Source organism: Globicephala melas, chromosome 7 (assembly GCF_963455315.2).
Source record: "Globicephala melas chromosome 7, mGloMel1.2, whole genome shotgun sequence".
NCBI lineage: Eukaryota > Metazoa > Chordata > Mammalia > Artiodactyla > Delphinidae > Globicephala > Globicephala melas.
The window spans coordinates 75525530-75545811 of NC_083320.1; the positions used below are offsets into that span (position 1 = coordinate 75525530).

The 20282-nt window shown below is 34.3% G+C and overlaps 1 protein-coding gene across 2 annotated transcripts in view; it reads right to left on the reverse strand.

Moving 5' to 3' along the window:
• Window positions 1-20282, reverse strand: part of KCNJ3 (potassium inwardly rectifying channel subfamily J member 3) — a 180842-nt gene that overhangs the window by 556 nt on the left and 160004 nt on the right. The gene's annotated exons all lie outside the window — the stretch shown is intronic.

Sequence of the window (20282 nt, forward strand, 5' to 3'; positions counted from 1 at the left end):
GAGCTCAATAAATATTTGTTGAGTATATGAGTGCATGAAGGCCCTGGACTACTGCTCACATCCTAATTGCATGTACTAATGGCTAGCTCATTGCCTAATCAGCCCATACGATATTTTTCAAGACCCAGGGATCCAAGGGAAAAGTTAAAGTCGAAAAAAAGAAACATGGTCACTGTTAGTGACTAAATCATATTGCTGTGCTATAGAAACAATATTATCTAATATGTATCATTCAACATTTTCTAATAGATAATATTTCTAATATTTAATATTGTCTAATGCTTTCTATTCTGGGAAAGTTTCTAAAATATTTACATTCACATAGGTTAACTCAATTAATCTATAAGTGCTATAATTAGCTCCATTTTATAGATGGGGACTTGAAGGAATATTTCGTAGTTTGCCCGAGATCTTACAGAAGGTAAATGAAGAAGCAAGGATTCAAATCCAGGCAATGTAGCTTTAGAGATCTATCCCAATCACGTCACTATATCACTTTATAATTGGATGTAGTGTCACAAGATTTTGAGTCAGCTTGTTTCTAGGCCTGTCTGATGAACATTTGGTGAGTCCACTAGGAGTTATTTGCAAGACAGATTTTTTTTTAACCTAAAAAAAGAATTAGAGAAAAGATTTCTGTGCTGAAGATAGCATAGTGCTGTCCTGGATAATAATTCCCTGGCAGGGGCAATGAACCTGTGCCTGAGGGCTTAAGGAGACACAAACACTAGGCTGAAAATAAAAAACTGTTTTTACACCAGGCACAAGGCATAAAGAGCTCTCAGATCTCCAGATGAGAAATCATGAGGGATTAACATTTATCTCACTTCTGCATAGAGCATAGCATGGATCTGGCCTGTAGTGCTATAGGACTGGGCTTCTAAAACTTTAATGCACTTGGATACACCTGTGGCGTTGTTAACATACAGGGACGTTTATTCACAAAATAACATGCGAAACAACATACAAACCCCAAATTATCTACTTGAGTCTTTGAGTTGATTTTGACTTCCAGTGTTATTCAGAAACAACTGTGGGAAGTGGAAAGTTTTCCTTAAATCGTAAGTAAAATTTTGACAGTTTACATTTTCATGGCAATTTTGAACTACCAGTTGTGACCTCTGATAAACTAATTCTGACTTGAACCCCTCTCTCCATGAGCACTTGCTTTCTGCTTTACAACACTAACCTAGACAGGCAACTAAATCACTTTTGCTCATTTTTTCCCCAACTGTTGCATCCGAAGTTTTTAATGCATGGGAAATTTTAGTGAATATTTTGAGTGGTGAACAACTTTTATATGTCAGAAAAGCTTGCATGTCCAGTTATCCTTAAAAGATCTTTGGCCTCATCATAAGTGGGCATTTTTCTCTGGCCATCCTTCCCCAGAAACCCAGCCTTATGTGTCTTGTTACCTGACTACTTCCCTTCCCACACTCCAATTTCTCCCTGCTTACAGCAAACTCCAAATTCCTTATTAGTGTTTTATGAATAACAGTATGGTTATTACTTTGTTTTGTACAGAACAAGGCATCAAAGGCCTAGACTTCCCCTCCCAGGGCAGTCACTCAAAGTACCCTTCCCAAATTAGAAACAATAAGTAAATTTTTAAAAATTCCTTCTTCATGGATTCTCTTGTGACAATAGTTAAAATAAATTTTTTACCCAAATAATAAAGAATATGCATTCTTTATTGTCAAACGTATGCATAGTACAAATCCATGTGTGTCACTAGGGTTTGCAAAGAAGAATCCCGCTGGCTCTCATTATTTACAAAGAAATTGTCTCTCACCAAGGCTTTAAAATCAGTTTGATTAATTTGTTTTTTAATTGATTGATCTTAGCATTTTAAATAAAAAATTTAATTATTATATTTACATATATATTATCAAGTATATTTAATTTACTTGAATAAAATAATGTAACCACATACCAAATTGTTTTTATTTTCAGACAGCATTTTTCTTTTTTTCTTCAGTTTTGTTTTATTCCTCTTTATTCTTCTTCTTCACCCTATATTTGAGCCCTTATTTCCACCCTACTTGTTAATGAATGTCTTCCGGTACTATTCGTTGGAATGGAATGGAAACATAAATATAATAGAAACATATACTCGTATACATATGCAGAAGAAGGGAGACCAGTCATCTTCTCATTCAGATACATCCAGGGAATACCTCTGTATAATCTCATATAGCTATAATTAAATCATTTTAGTGACTTTTATATTCGACATTAAAATTTATAAATGAGCAGAAAAGTGAAAATCTATTGAATGACGCTTTTCCAAAAGCAATGAATTCATTCCCAAGTAATCAGCAAAAGCAATCAGTAAAACCAGACCTTTTAGAAACTTAAAACTATTTCATAAAAGCCAACATGCAAATCATTAAGATAACTACAGAATTGTGTCTTAAAGGATCTCACCATACTTTGTGGACTAACAACCAAAAATTAAAATTGTTGGTAACTGCTAAATTTAGTAGTAGAAAGCAATTATGTTTTCTCTTGGACAGAAGCATTGATTTAGAGATCAAAGTGTTTACAACTATGTTGTGAACTATATATTTGGAAGACTCATTATGCTTTTCTCTTCTTTTTTCTTTTTCTTTTTCTTTTTTTTTTTGTGGTACGTGGGCCTCTCACTGTTGTGGCCTCTCCCATTGTGGAGCACAGGCTCCGGACACGCAGGCTCAGCGGCCATGGCTCACGGGCCCAGCCGCTCCGCGACATGTGGGATCTTCCCGGACCAGGGCACGAACCCGTGTCCCCTTGCATCGGCAGGCGGACCCCCAACCACTGTGCCACCAGTGAAGCCCTTCTCTTCTTTTTAATTGACATTACAAGGTGAAGCTAATCTTTCTTTTGCTAATCAAAAATCATAAATACTCTTCTTACAGTTACAGCATTATTACAAACGTCATAATGAGTCACAGGCATCATAAATTGAATGCAGAATGGTTTAATAAAAAAAGTCCTCTGCATGCTAGCCGTTATTAATAAGTCAGTAGGCACAGTGCCAATTAACCTCCATGACCTAAATGGAAAAGGAATACAGGTTACTTTTGGCTGTTAGAACGATGGAAAAGACTACGCTAACATGTCAGTCCATAGGATGATTATAGGAGGGAAAAAGGAAGATTTTTTGAAAAAACACATCAAATTTGCCAGAGTCAAATCACAATTAATACATGTGTTTGTATGAAACTGTTTAAATAATGGCCATCTCATGAGCAGGAAAAAATGTTTCTGTTCCCTCTTTCACAGCAGTAACTCAATATTAGGAGAATAATACAGAATTCACCATGGTTAGGAAAAAACTGTCTGATTTTATATCTCAATGCCTATTTCTGAAATCTCCTGATATCAAATTTTTGCACAGAGCACGTTAGTGTTCTGTGTGTTGGGATGCCGGAAAGTAAACTGCACTGCAACAGAGGTCTTTACCAGAATCTCTTGTTCTAAATCTCAGCTTGGTCCTTGGCTTTCTTTTCACAGTAGGAAAAAGCACTAATAGTGCTATCTTAGCCTCAGAGGACGGATGAGACACACTAATCATTTGCTATTTATCCCTTGGGTTTCTTGCTAATAGATGCTCTGTAGTGCTGAGACCCTAACCTATGGTAACATCTTTCATTTCAAAGATGGAGTCAACAATAATAGTCTGGAGATAATAAGAGATATGAGGACAGGAGAAATGTAGAATAGGTGTAGTGAACAATATGTATTTGTATGTAATAATTATGACCCTGGGCAATTATACAGAAGAAGTACATCCAATGAAAGTTAGGTAAATTTACAAGGCAAACAAACATGAGGTTAATAAAGCTATTTAATCACACCAAATTTACATCTGACCTTTGTCATTTATCCAAAGCAATATAGTAAAATGCTCTAATCACTATTTCTGTTTTATTTTCAGCTCTGGTTATGCAACTTAATATATTTCTTATACTGTATTTTCATGTCTGACAGAGTACACATTTTTCTCAGTTTATTGACATTGTGGTATTCCATATGGTTTATCCTCAATTTTTTTGGTTGCTTGGGACAGTCTTTTTGCTTGTTTGTTTTTTTACTTTCATGCAGTACACTGTATTGTGTTCCTTGCTAAAAGATTTTTAAAAAAGCTTTTTTTTCTTCATATATATTTCCAGGGTGTAGACTCAAACATAAAAATGCACAGTCTAAGTTGATTTTTGGTTTTATAACTCATTAATTCATTGTTATAGTTTAATAAGAATTTATTTGAATTTAAAAATTATTTTAATTTGCATTTCTTCCAATAATAGAAAGATTATCGGTGCTCATGTGATTATTTAGTTAGTAAATTCATCACATGAACACAGATACATAACACTGTATGCCTGTGTTAAATTATTCATCCACTTTGAAAACTTGCTAATTTTAAAGTTACAATAATCTAGACGGTCTGGTCATATCATAAGAATAGAGAAGTAGATCAATAGAACAGGTTTGATAATACAAAAATAAACCCTTACATTTGTGGTACATTGATTTTTCACAAAGGTGTCAAATCATTTTGGAAGGGAAAAGATGAACTTTTCAACAAAACGTCCTGGAACAATAAGATATACACATGCAGATATTTATATGTATCTCACACCATACACAAACATTAGCTTAAAATGCCTGACAGATTTAAATACAAGAGTTAAAACTATAAACATTTCATAAGAAAACAGAAGAAAATGTTCATGACTTTGATTAGTCAAAGATTTCTAAAATGTGATGCTAAAAGCATGATCCACTAAAAAATACGATAGGGCTTCCCTGGTGGCGCAGTGGTTGAGAGTCCGCCTGCCGATGCAGGGGACACGGGTTCGTGCCCCGGTCCAGGAAGATCCCACATGCCGCGGAGCGGCTAGGCCCGTGAGCCATGGCCGCTGAGCCTGCGCGTCCGGAGCCTGTGCTCCGCAACGGGAGAGGCCACAACAGAGAGAGGCCCGCATACCGCAAAAAAAAAAAAAAAAAAAAAAAAAAACCCGATAAATTGGACTTCATAAAAACTAAAAAGTTTATTTCTAAGGACACCATTAAGAAAATGAAAAACAAAAGGGAAAATAATTATAATTCAGATATGGTAAAACTATTTGTATCTTATATATACAATTACAATTTTGACCCAATAAAAATTAATAAAATCTTAAAATTGATATTTCATCAAAGAAAATATATACTTAGCCACTAAGCGCTATGACAAAATGCTCAATGTCATTAGTTATTAGGGAAATGTAAGTTAAACCACAATAAAATATCACTTTATGCCCTCTAGGATAATATATACTCAAACAGACAGTAGTAAGTGTGGTAAGGATATGGAGAAATGGGAACCCTCACACCTTGCTAGTGGAACTGTCAAATGGTGGACCCAATTTGAAAAACTGGTAATTCTCAAAATATTGAGCATAAATTTACACACAAACCAGCAAATTCACTTCTGGGATTCTTCCCAAAAGAAATGAAAACACAGGACCACAAAAAGATTTGTATGAGAATGTTTATTGCAGTATTATTCATGATACAGTAGCCAAAAACTGGAAGCAGCCTAAATGTTCATCAACAGAGTAATGGATAAACACAAGGTGATATAGCTGTACAATGGAATATTATTAATCAGCAATAGAAAAGAAGAAACTACTGATGTACCATGCAACAACATGGATGACCCTCTAAAGTATTATGCTAAGTGGGTGAATTCAGACACAAAAGACTATATTTTTTATGATTCTATATATATGAAATATTCAGAAAAAGGCAAATCTGTAAGAGACAGAAAGGAGATTAGTGACCGCCTGCAGGTGGGGTTTGGAAAAAATAGTGACTGCAAAGGGGAGATCTTTGAGGATAATGGAAAGATTCTAAAATTGGATTAAGTGACTCTTGCACAGCTTTGTGGATTTACTAAAAGTCATTGCTTGAGTGTTTAGAATGAGTGAATTTCATGTAAACTGCACTTAAACCAAAAGGGTTAAAAACCAAATTTCATGTGAACCCCAAAGCATTACCATTGAATTCAGTGCAGAAACACAAAGTGTTTTGTGTGATATCATGAGTTAGTGATTGTAGCATAATCATGACTATGCATGACTGTCTTAAATGAATTACACGTGTCTCTGTACTTTTTAGAGGTTAATACCTGTATATGACTTTGCTCTCCAAAAATTCTGTACCTATTAAAACTTTGTTTTCTGTCTATGTTTACTAATACTCACTTGAGGCTTATTTCAAGAAATATATTTTGGTGGCCTGGCAAGTTGGATTCGGAAGTGGGAGGAGAAACTGAAAATTTGGAGATAGGCCAGAGTCAGTTCACTGAGGACTGTGTTACCATGGAAAGGAATTTGAATTAATATATTAATTTGTCTACAAAGAATTTTAACTGCCAGAGCTACTCTTTCATTGAACATCAGTTTTATGTATCCTTTTCTTCCTATCATATATCTCTAAGGTAATAATTTAAAAGGACATAGAAAAAGAAATTACAATTATTGGAAGTTACCAAGAAAGATCTGCTTATAATATGCATATCTGGGAAATACCACATAAAATACATTTGTATTTCTGTATGACGTCGGACAGACTTTTTTAGAATACCCATTAGTGCATTCAGAGTGATGCATCTTCTCAAGAGATGTATTGTTATCTATTTGGTGATTTAGACTTTGGCTTTGAAAAATCAGATAAAGGTCTAATGAAATATACTGGAAAAAAATGATGCATACTAAACTGAGTTATCAAAATATAGAGAGAATTGTCCATTATGGGTAGTATTGTTTATAGCCCCCTTTCTTTTATCTTCTGTGCAATTTTTTAAGGAGGCAGTTCTTAGATGTCTTATCTTCCAGGTATCATCTTTCCAACTTGGTATATTACATATAAATGGTAGCTATCTATAAACCCTATCTACCTACCGATCTATATATTGTGCTTTTAGAACAACAAGAGGCCTACCCACATATACTTGTGTGTGTGTTTTTTTTAATTATTGTGATTGCTTTGGCTTAAGATCTTGGTGTTGACAGAAAATGTCCTACTAAAAATGAAATGTGTTAGGTAAAGTATTTGGTCTTTGGCAACCAATAACTCTTTACCACTGAGTAGTGTATTTGTTTATCAGGAGGCCATAGTTAAAGATACAGAGAGACAGTAAACTTAAAGGATAACATCAGCTCGAAAGAACCACAATTTGATACCCCCCATCTTCCTTTTATGGTGTCCAAAGTTGAAATACACTTATAAACCCAATCTGTTTCTAAGTTTCAACAAAGACTGTAAAGATTGTAGCTTGGATCAATGGAAGGGTCAATTAAAACAAAATGCAAGATTTTTGCCTGTTCCCCTCCTAATCACAAGGACATCACTTCTGGGGAAAGACAGGGTAAATTTCTTTTATTAAAACAGTGGCAAAGTTAAAAGTGTTGTTTTAGATGTAGTATTAAGATTATGCTGATCACTTAAAACAATCTGGAGTGTCTCATTCTCTATTCTCTGAAATTGCTTAATATTTAAATAAATTATTTCAAGACTGTTTGATAGAATTTATTAGAGAAACCATCCATCCATGGAGTTTTCTTTGTCTTAAGACTTTAATTTACTGGGACTTCCCTGGTGGTCCAGTTGGTAAGACGCTGCACTCCCAATGCAGGGGGCCTGGGAACTAGATCTCACATGCATGCCACAACTATGAGTTCACACGCCACAACTAAGAGTCCACATGCTGAAACTAAGAAGTCCACATGCTGCAACTAAGAGTCTGCAGGCCACAACTAAAGATCCCACGTGCTGCAACGAAAAATCCCTTGTGCCACAACTAACACCCAGCACAGCCCAAACAAATAAATATTAAAAAGACTTTAATTTACTGATTCATTTTCTATAATGATTATAGATTTATAATTTCTGTACATTTCTATGTCAATTTTGGCAACTGAAATATTTTCTAGAAAAAATTTCCATTTCATCTAAATCTTCAAAGGCATCAAAATAATGGTTCATAATTTCCTTTTCTTATCTTTTTATTTACTGCAGCATCTGCAGTGATACTCACCTTTTTATTCTTGATATTGTTTTGGTACCTACTTTTCCTTCTTGATCAATTTTGCAAGAGGTTGTCAATTTTTTAAATTTGCTAATAATCACTAATTTTTATTTGCTTTATGATTCATTAATTCTTGCTATTTTCTTGATTATTTTATTTATCTGATTTTCTTTGCTTTTATTATGCTCTTTTTAAATAGCTAACTTCTTGAGAGATATTCTTAGCTCATTAATTTTAATTACTTTCCTCTTCTAATATTTTCATGCACTTAAGGTATTAAATTCTCTTTTGCTTTAACTGCATTCTTAAATATAATCTAATCCCCATTACAATTTCTTCTATGAACGATGGACAATTTGAAGTGCTTTCTTAATTTTTAAACATATAAAAACTTCTGGTTTATATATGATAATCTCAATAGATGCAGAAAAAGCCTTCAACAAAATTCAACACCCATTTATGATAAAAACTCTCCAGAAAGTGGCACAGAGGGAACTTACCTCAACATAATAAAGGCCATATATGACAAACCCACAGCCAACATCATTCTCAATGGTGAAAAGTTGAAAGAATTTCCATTAAGATCAGGAACAAAACAAGTTTGCCCAATCTCACCACTAGTATTCAACATAGTTTTGGAAGTTTTAGCCACAGCAATCAGAGATGAAAAGAAATAAAAGCATTTCAAATAGGAAAAGAAGAAGTAAAACTGTCATTGTTTTCAGATGACATGATGCTACTATACATAGAGAATCCTAAGATGTCACGAGAAAACTACTAGAGCTAATCAATGAATTTGGTAAAGTAGCAGGATACAAAATTAATGCACAGAAATCTCTTGCATTCCCATACACTAATGATGAAAAATCTAAAAGATAAATTAAGGAAACACTCCTATTTACCATTGTAACATAAAGAATAAAATACCTAGGAATAAATCTACCTAAGGAGACAAAAAACCGTATGCAGAAAACTATAAGACACTGATGAAAGAAATTAAAGATGATACAAACAGATGGAGACATATACCATGTTCTTGGATTGGAAGAATCAATAATGTGAAAATGACTATCGTACCCAAAGCAATCTACAGATTCAATGCACTCCCTATCAAACGACCAATGATATTTTTCACAGAACTAAAACAAAAAATTGCACAATTTGTATGGAAACACAAAAGACCCCAAATAGCCAAAGCAATCTTGAGATAGAAAAACAGAGCTGGAGGAATCAGGCTCCCTGACTTCAGACTATACTACAAAGCTACAGTAATCAAGACAGTATGGTACTGGCACAAAAATAGAAATGTAGTTCAATGGAACAGGATAGAAAGCTCAGAGATAAACCCACACACATATGGTCACCTTATCTTTAATAAAGTAGGCAAGAATATACAATGGAGAAAAGACAGCCTCTTCAATAAGTGGTACTGGGAGAACTGGACAGCTACATGTAAAAGAATGAAATTTGTACACTCCCTAATACCATACACAAAAATAAACTCAAAATGGATTAAAGACCTAAATATAAAGTCAGACACTATAAAACTCTTAGAGGAAAACATAGGTAGAACACTCTATGACATAAATCACAACAAAATCCTTTTTGACCCACCTCCTAGAGAAATGGAAATACAAACAAAAATAAACAAATGGGACCTAATGAATCTTAAAAGTTTTGCACAGCAAAGGAAACCATAAACAAGACAAAAAAAAACACCCTCAGAATGGGAGAAAATATTTGCAAACGATGCAACTGACAAAGGATTAATCTCCATATTATACAAGCAGCTCAAGCAGCTCAATATCAAAAAAACAAACAACCCAATGCAAAAATGGGCAGAATACCTAAATAAACATGTCTCCCAGGAAGATATACAGATTAACAACAAACTCATGAAAGGATGCTCAATGTCACTAATCATTAGAGAAATGCAAATCAAAACTAAAATTAGGTATCACCACTCACCAGTCAGAATGACCACCATCAAAAAATCTACAAACAATAAATGCTGGGGAGGTTGTGGAGAAAAAGGGAATCCTCCTACTCTGTTAGTGGGAATGTTAATTGATATAGCCACTATGGCGAACAGTATGGAGGTTCCTTAAAAATCTAAAAATAGAATTACCATATGACCCAGCAATCCCACTACTGGGCATATACCCTGAGAAAACCATAACTCAAAAAGAGTCATGCACCACAGTGTTCATTGCAGTACTATTTACAATAGCCAGGACATGGAAGCAACCTAAGTGCCCATTGACAGATGAATGGATAAAGAAGATGTGGCACATATATACAACGGAACATTACTCAGCCATTAAAAAGTAACAAAACTGAGTTATTTGTAGTGAGGTGGATGGACGTAGAATCTGTCATACAGAGTGAAGTAAGTCAGAAAGAGAAAAAGAAATACTGTATGCTAACACATATATATGGAATCTAAAAAAAAAAAAAAAAAGGTTCTGAAGAACCTAGGGGCAGGACAGGAATAAAGACGTAGAGGTAGAGAATGGACTTGAGTATACGGGGAGGGGGAAGGGTAAGCTGGGACGAAGTGAGAGAGTGGCATGGACATATACACTACCAAATGTAAAATAGATAGCTAGTAGGAAGTAGCTGCATAGCATAGGGAGATCAGCTCGGTGCTTTGTGACTACCTGGAAGGAGGGTGGGAGGGAGACACAAGAGGGAGAAGATATGGGGATATAAGTATACATATAGCTGATTCACTTTGTTATACAGCAGAAACTAACACAACAATGTAAAACAATTATATTCCAATAAAGATGTTAAAAAAAAAAAGTTCAGTGGGCATGTATCTAAAACTTTCTGAGGATAGTTGGAACAGTAATTGCACACCCAGTACCATAGTCCTGGAAGAGAATGTGATGTAATTCAATACCAATATGTCCTCATTGGCATAGGAGTAGCTTCTATCTGGAAGATGAATATGGAACAAAAAATGGTTCTACACTTTGGCAAATAAGGGGTCACCTGTTTCCTGTAAAGAATTAATGACAATCAAGTCACAGTATGTGGCAATCTATTCAAACCATTCAGTTTGTTTACATGGAGGCCTGGTGCAGACTAGAGTCACTGAATTTTCTGCATTAGAACTAGTTTCCTCTTCTAGACTCAACTAAAATTATTCTATGACCTGAGTGTCTCATTCACAGATAAATACAAAAATAGTCCTCCTCTTGTCTTAAAAAATTATGAGTATTTTATAATTCTTCTACAACTTGCGTATTTATTTTGAAATCATTTATATATGTGAATGCAAACAGCTAAAATAATTATTGTAGTCTCTTTCCTCCCTCTCAAACAAAGAGTATTATTTCTACATTTCAAACTTTCTGGGAATGTGTATAAATATATGTACACCAAAATATATCAGGTCATTTATTATTTTTAAACTATGATCTAGTTATTTTTAATGCACTGAATAGGTATGAATTCTAACACTAATTAAAGCAAGTACTTAGAATAGTGATCAGAGATTCAGATGTTTTTAAACTACTTTGAGATGGAGTTTGGCTGACTTGCTTTCTTATCTTCAGGCTTCTCACTATTGTTTCCTGTCTGGTTTTGGCCAAGTCATCTACCAGTAAACATACTGAATACTCAGATAGTTCAGGAATGAATTTCTTCCAAGAAAGCACACTAAGTTGAAGAATTATTCTGAAAGAAAATGAAAGATAAACCTTTAATTAAAATTAAATCTATCTTAGTATGGCAAAAAAAAATGTCTGCCATGTTTATTTCACTTTTCACTATATATAAATTAAGCCAGGGTTATATGGTGAATCCAAGTGGAGGTTGGCATTTGTCTAACCCAACCAAGATACTCAGAGAATACACTGTATCTGTGCCCATCATTCCAGATGTTGATTAGGGAGGTCAATTCAATTTTATTGAAATTTCAAATGATCTATATGATTTGGGGGACACCAAGATATATACCATTGATTGGCTTTGTTTTTATTTCTCTTTCCCTAGATGTGGTAAAAGCTATAAATTAAAATTGTAAAGCAACAACTCTGTTTTGTATCTTATCAAAGCTCACACCGTTCCAGGGATGTGGTCTACATTGGTGGGTCACTATGCTGAATCCCAAGGTTGAATGAAAGGGTCAATGCAAGAACATTTATTTCTTTGAATGGTGTCTAATAACAATCAAGATTTTATTTCTTTGCAAATAATTATCGGAAAAAGACATTTTGTTGCATAAATTTTAAATTCTAGTGATTTAACCAGTGACTCTTTAATTATTAAATTTTAAATAATGGAAAGTCTATAATATTATTCCAGACTACTCAAATTTATGTGCTGACACCAGATATTGCTTTTTCTGAAATTCCTTCTTGGATTAGAGATGAAAGGAGTTCTTCCTCTAAAACACATAGCTGATACAAAAATGACCTCTTGATTAGCAAGCTGACAATATTAAAACTGTTATATTGTTTTAATATTTGCTTCTTCAGAGTTTGAATTTTACCATCTTTCTTTAAATCAAGTTAATGCTCTTAAATGTATCAAGTGAATGAAAGAGAGGAAATACACTTTCAAATAACACTTTCCTTTGGGGACCAGTTCAGGTAATTTGGAGTGCTTAATTGCAATGGTTGAGAAAAGAGACAATGTTGTGAAAGTATAATGAGAGCTAAAAAGATCTGAAATTGTTGGTTGTTCTTTGGGGAATTTCTAGCATTTTCCTTTTCAGATAAGGGGAACTACATAAAATGATTTTCTTTTCTTCCCCCTACTTGCCAGGAGTGAAATATTACATTCAGTTATAGTATTTAAATTAACTTTACAGTAAGAATATGTTTTTTTGGGTTTTTTTTCTCATCTCTCTGTGTATTCAGTTTTATTTATATTCTCCTATAACATTTTGCAAGCCTCATAAATTCTGAGGGATGTAAGCTGTAAATAAAGTATAATGAAAAATATATTGGTTCCAATGAAATAAAAATTGTGGAGTTTATTTATTTATCCCTTGTGTATATTGGAAGAATGAACTTTTTAAAATACATATCTGATTCCATCGTCCTTTCAAAATCTTTAAAAGTTGTCTTCCACATAAAAACCCAACTATTTTTTGAGGGCTATAATATCTTTTATGAATGGGTCCCTACTTACCTTTCTGATTATCTCCTATATTAATGTACTCCATGATCTAATGTACCCCATGATCATACCCCATGTTCTAGTCTTTCTGAGCTACTTATATTTGCAACACATGTTTTCCAAACTCTATGAATCTATAACACTGCTTCCTTTACTTCTCCTTTTCATTATCTATGTAATTTCTCCAAATCTCTGAAAACACAATCCCAGTAACCTTTCCTGCAAAATGCTTTTCAAGATCCTTCCACCCTCTTTAACCCCACCCCAATCCCACACCTGATATGAATTGGATCACTTTCTTCCTCAGTGTGCCCGTAGTATCCTATGCAGTTATGCTTCAAAACATTCAGAAGTGTATTTTCATTAACAGTCATTTCTAAGAAGTTTGAAAAGCTTTTATTACCTTCTATAACTCTAGTGTATATCATAACACCTACAACATAGTAGGCACACAAAATTGACCAAACAAGTGTTTATTGATTTGAAGCTTTTAAGATGATGGGTCTCTGTGGACGTGGCAACCCTGAAGTTAATTTCAAACTGGATGAGTGCCCAGAAAGTTCATGTCAATGGACAACAGGTGGTACAGATTCTGCATAAGGTAAAATTGATTCCATCATCCTCAAGTAAGAGCTCCCTTATATAAAAGGCATGCTTGACAATTTGGAAAATATTAATATAAGGTATTGGGAAAAGAAACAAGATAAAATATATAACCAGTGACTAAAAAATAACTTATGGATTGAGAATACATTATTGGTATAAATATTGGTCATTCGCAGTTAGTGCTCCATTCCAACTGTACCAACATTTGGTTCTCATCCAAGAGGGAAACTACCTGCTTCAAGACTAACTGTAATGTATACTTCTCCATGCAAACTTTTTTTGTCCTCCAACTTAATCATCAATAATTATTTTATCCACTAACTAGCCTAAGATTTATCATTAATCTTACTTTCTTTAAGAAACTGTATATTTTATCACAGAATAGATCTCAATTTACCAAATATCTGCCACTTAAAGTTTTCTTTACTGTTAAATATCAACTCTGTAAGTCATCAAGAATGGAAAGTGTCTGACATTAAACATGAGTCAACTTAGTCAAAAAACCACAGGTGGATGAGAGAGTTCATTCACATGTCCAAATCTAGATATTTTAAGAAAAATTCTGAATAATGTGAAATACAAATCTCAGAATGTAATGTAATATAGTTTCATACTATAAATCTTACATACAGGGAAAGTGAGAGCCAGTGAAGTCAAACCTATACAAAAATGCAAGTCTATAATATAATTAATTGTCTTATTCTGTTAGGGGAAACACTGACTGAAACCGCCTGCCCTGGCCAGGCAAAGACAGTAACAATTTGCATGAGTTATCTTACGACAGAGATTGAACTAACAAGGACTAACAAGCCACCACCAACCACAAGAATACGGGAAAAGTCAAAAGGAGAAAGGAGACGCTAGTCCACATGTCCTACCAACATCCCAGAATCCTCCTCGCTGGAATCCATCTTGGCTGAGTGATTGCACGCACCACCAGAAGGTACCCTGAGTCATAATGATTGGCCAGAGACAATCCGGAAACTAATCCCATCACCATTAAACCCGAGACTGCAAACCACACAGCAGAGCAGTTCTGAGTTCCCTTACACTGCTGCTTTCCGCCTGGGCGCTCCTTCCCAATAACGTCTCCTGCTTTGTCAGCACGTGTGTCTCCTCAGACAGTTCATTTCCGAGTGTTAGACAAGAGCCCACTCTTGGGCCCCCCTTCCTGCAACGATTCTGTGCACAATTTTCCTTTTAATACAAATAGCTTATGAAACCAAGAAGTCACTTCATCAGTGTAAGAGGGAGAAGAGATAAAAGTTGATTATAAAAACCAATCATTTATTTAGGACGCTTTAACAAAAAAGGAAGCCATATATCTCATAGACTTTACAAGTCTTTATCACTGTAAGTCCATATCATTGTAATAATGGAATACTGGGTAGAAGACATGTTATCAACTTTGATTTATAAAAATAAAACTTCATCTACGTGACATTTTCTGATTTCCCCTTCTCATTCAGTCAGCCACTGAAACGTAAACCTTGATCAAAATACCAACTCCCATGGGCCCATCCAATGTCTCTGCATACAGTTCATTGTTCTTTTGGTTAAAATACAATGGAATTTATTTTCTAAAATTAATTTCTAGGTCACAAGCTTTCGTACATTTTAAGTGTCTATGTGGCACATATTTTTCTGCCAACAAATACTGACACTAGCTTTTAAGTTATGTACTGAAATTTAAATCCACCTTTGATATTTTTTAAGACCAAAGCATAGGATGCTAACCAAGAAAAGCAGACTTGATGTACAAGCTTAGATTCAGGACATTGAAGTTATGGACGTTATTTTCAATCTATTTAATGAAACATTGCTTTGTTGTTTTATTTTGTTTTTTCCACTTCTGTGAAGAACTGGAAAATAAAGCCTGGTCAGACATTTTCTCACAACTAGGTCAAAAATAGACTCCTAAGAGAATAATTAAATAATGTCTTGTTAAATACGTTTCTTCACAAGGAAGGACGTCATTAATGAAAATAAACGCTGCCCCTATTTTTAAATATACTTAGATATGGGGAAAAATATTTTGTTGAAACTACATTCTTTTTATATAAAAGGGGATAAGTAAGAAAGATTAGTGAGATAGAATAACAGTCCCCAATGAAATCCACATTATAATCTCTGGAACCTGTGAATATGTTACCTTGCTTGGCAAAAGGGACTGGCATATGTGATTACGTTAAGGACAGATATGGGAAGATTATTTTAGATTATTTAGTGAGCCCAGTGTAATCACAATGGTCCTTAAAAGTGGAGGCAGAAGGTAGAAGAGTCAGAAGAAGATATGACTATGAAAGAAAGGCACAAAGAGATGCAACTTTCTCGGCTTTGATGATGCAAGGAGAGGGCAATGAGCCAAAGAATATGGATGGCCTCTAGAAATTGAAAATATCAAGGAAATGAATTCTCTTCTAGAGCCTCCAGATAGAATTGCAGCCCTAGTAACGTATTTTTAGCCCAGTGAGACCCATGTCAAACGTCTAGCTACAGGCTGTGGGATTATACATTCGTGTTATTTATGGTCCAAATTTGTGGTAATTGATTATAACAGTGATAGAAAACTAATACACTTAAGCTGGCCTGTCTTCTCAAAATGGTAGATTAAATATAAGTATTTACTACTGCTACTTCCTGAAACTATTGAAACAATAGTAGAGGAATTTTAAAGGCATAGCAGGGAAAAAAGGTCAGGAAAGGAGACAGTAGCAAGAAGAACTCCTGAAAGTTTGTTTAAAAAGCAGACTTTCCTTTGTTTTAATCAACTCAACTGGTCCTCAGAACAATGGCGGCCAGGTACCTCCTCTGTAGGAAGGTGATTAAAAGAGTCTTATCTGGGCAATGTCATTGACCTTAAAGAAGAAACCTAAAGATACTATCAATAACTTCCATAAATAGTCCTACCATGTCACTGAAAAGTGAAGACTACGTATGCTTGGACATACTGCATACAATTGCACAGAGCCTCAATAATCTTTTTAGTTGCCTCCATAGAAAATAAATTCAAAATCATATGTATTAAAAGATATTAGAAACAGAATGAAGGTAGAAGAAACATTTAAAACACACTATCAAAAATTTGAGAGAGCTAAAATTCTTCACTTATGATACAAGAAAAAGACCCTTTAAAAAAGGAAACCTTTAGAGAACAACAAAAAGTTCTTGAAAATTAAGACTACTCTGTGAGAAATGAACATCTTGGAAGTTAAGTGAAATCAAATAGATGGATATAAATGAAAGTCATAGATGATAAAATTAAGAAAATCTCCAAGAAAATAGAGAAAAGATACAAAGAGATAAATAAAAGAGGAAATGAGAATATTAGAAAATCATTCCAAGAGTTCTGACATCCAAATAATGAAAATTCCAGAAAGGAGGACAGAGGAAGATGGAAGGGAGTAAATAAAGGAAAAAAAACTTAAGAAAATTTTCCTGATGGGCATGAGTTTCCAGATTGAAAGCACATGGCAAAAGATTAAAATGGATGCACACTTAGGCAGAAATTTTGAAATTTTAGAACACCAGGGAAGATTAGAATATCCTATAAGTTTTAAGGGGAGAAATCAGTTTCACACAAGGGATTAAAACTTAATAGCATCAGACATCTCAATAGCAACACTGGAAACTAGGAGAAAAAGGAACAATGTTGCTGAAACTCAGAAGGAACGCCATTTCTACACTAGTCCAGACTCTTAATATTAATTATTAGGGAAGAATTAATTTATTTAAAGAAATCAAGGTTTCAAAAAGTTTACTACCAGGTTTTTTTTTCCCCCTGAGAAACTCCTGGAAAATGTGCTTTATCAAAACCAAGGATTAGGGACTTCCCTGGTGGTCCAATGGTTAAGACTCCGCGCTACCACTGTAGAGGACACGGGTTCGATCCCTGGTAGTGAACTAACATCCCACATGCCGTGCAGCATGGCCAAAAAAACAAAAAAAAAGAAAAAGGAAAACCAAGGAGTAAACCAAGAAAACTGCATATTTACCATGAAACAGGGTTTCTATACCTAGAAAGAGGTGAATGGAATTCCCATGATGATGATAAAAGGAGATCCCAAGACAACAGCTATAAATTGAGAGAAATTTACAAAATTGAGCAGATCAGGATGCTTTGGTAGGGATTTCGTCAAGAATAGAAAACTGTTCCAATATTTTATGTGTTTGAAGAATTAACAGGAAAGTATTTATAATCGGAAAGGAGGCTGTGGCTAAATTAGCGATAAGTACATGTATAAATAAGCAAAGAAAAAATGACTATCAACTCTAGGGAGGAAAAGGCTGTAAGGGTGAGTAAAATGATCAAAACATATGGGCTCAAATGCAGTAGAACTTAAAACACTGATAATTAATCTAATTAAAAAAATGAAAACCATATAACAATATTGGGAATTTAGGGTAGGGTGTATGTAGTAGAGGTATGGTGGGCAGCAAGTTTTAGAAATAGAACCAGATCTTCATCTACCACTGTGTAAAGTAAACAGAAAATGCCCCCAAATGGAAAATCCAGAAGAAGCAATTGCATATCAGTAGAACCACCAAAGAGCGCAGAGACTACTCAGGTTTGTGGATTCTCTAAACAACCTGTCTGAGAATCAGTTTCTTCAAGTGTAAAATGGGGATAATCTCTACCATGTAGAGCTGTTGTGAAGATCCAAATACTATGTGCAAATCAGCATGCAAGTGATTGACTTGTGGAGCTGGGAAAGGATAAGCAAGAGTTATATTGGATACTGATCTTAGTAAGCAATGAGAAGAGATAATGGACCCTACCATATCTTTTGTTCATTGATCCTACACAGCCTGAATATTCAGAAACAGCCATGATTTGAAGAAAACTTTTCAGGTAAAAAAAATCATGATTTGGAAAAAAATTCTACTGGATGAGGAGGATCATCCTTTTTGAACTCCTCTAGGTCAGAAGCTACGGGAACTTGGCTTTGCAGATTAATTCTGTGTGGTGTCAGAGAGTTGGACATATGACATATTGAACTCATCTGATCTAAAATTAGGAAAACACTTTTTCTTTGAAACACTGTCAGAAAAAGTAACTGAGCGCTTTTCTAAAAGGTGATTTGATATTTAAACAAAATCAGGAAAACAGTGTATTTGTCTGCTTTACTTACTGTGGCTTTTGAGACTCAGGTTCAGCAAAGGGTAAGATGGTCATGAAGCTTCCTCCAAGAAATGCAGGTCTCAAATAATCTGTATTATTAAATTCAGGTTCCATATTGCTGAAGCATCTCACTAGTAAGGAGCCAAAATAAAAGTAACCCTCAAGGAATGACTTATAATGATTTAAGTTTTCAATCATTTAATCATTGATTTTTAGGAGTTAAAAGTCTTATGATAAACCAAATCAAGTAATGTGAGTAATTAACTCTTGGGAAGTAGAAAAATGATGAGCACGCTACAGAAATTTAACCCAATCATATTTTGAAAGTTTAATACAGTTTTTATAAAACTGAACTTGCAGTATTGATTACATAAGTTTCTGCTTTTGTAACCTAAATGACCTTGTACATTTAAATAATAATAAACTGCATGCTGGACAATGCAATTAGTTTGATGCTAATCTGAATATGTACAACAGAACTCAAGCACATACTCGGAATAGAGCTCACAGATGTGCTGTGCAGTCACACTGAACTCTCTTCATGGTATGAAATGGTAGAAACTTTCATTCAAATAGAATGTAAGCCACCTTCCCCAGAATCTCACTTTTCCTCCCAGAGAAATCATCCATTATGGTTCCATTCTATTTCCACAAAGTGGCTCTTGAGTACTGAGACAACTAAATATTTTTCAGAATATTTAATGCCATATATGGATGAATTTAAAACAGCATAAGAATTTCTTCAGAAATAATCAATAATAAAATATCCTTATTTTTAGTTTAATATATATTTACAAAAGCATATTCACATATTTATGAGGATATTTAAATTGAAAATAGGCATTATCAAAATAATTGTGTTTTTTTAATTTACATCATTTTGATAAACAGAATGAAATATTTTACCATGACAGGAGCTATACCATGAAAATCCCATTAAAAGGGATTAGTTTCTAGTTAAGTTGAATTATTCAGTTCAATGAACACATTAGATTTTGCTTTTTTTTTTTTTTCAGTCACCACACTGGTGGGCTGAAAATTATCTTGACTTAAGTTGACTTTTACTCCCTTTGATGTGAGCTCTTACAAATTCCTGAAATGGAAACACCAGAGGTTTATTTTTTATTCAGTCAACAAAATGCATAACTTTTCACTGCTAGGAAAACATGTCATGTACAGATTGAACAAATGTTACAGGAAATCACTTTGATGAGAAGTCCTACAGGCTAAAATATATGAAACTGAGATGACTTTGCTTGGAATGACCAGTGTCAAAAAAATCAGCAAAATGAGAAGAAAAAGCAATTCTTTATTTTTATCCAAATATATCAGACTTCATAATTTAGTTTCAACAAAAAC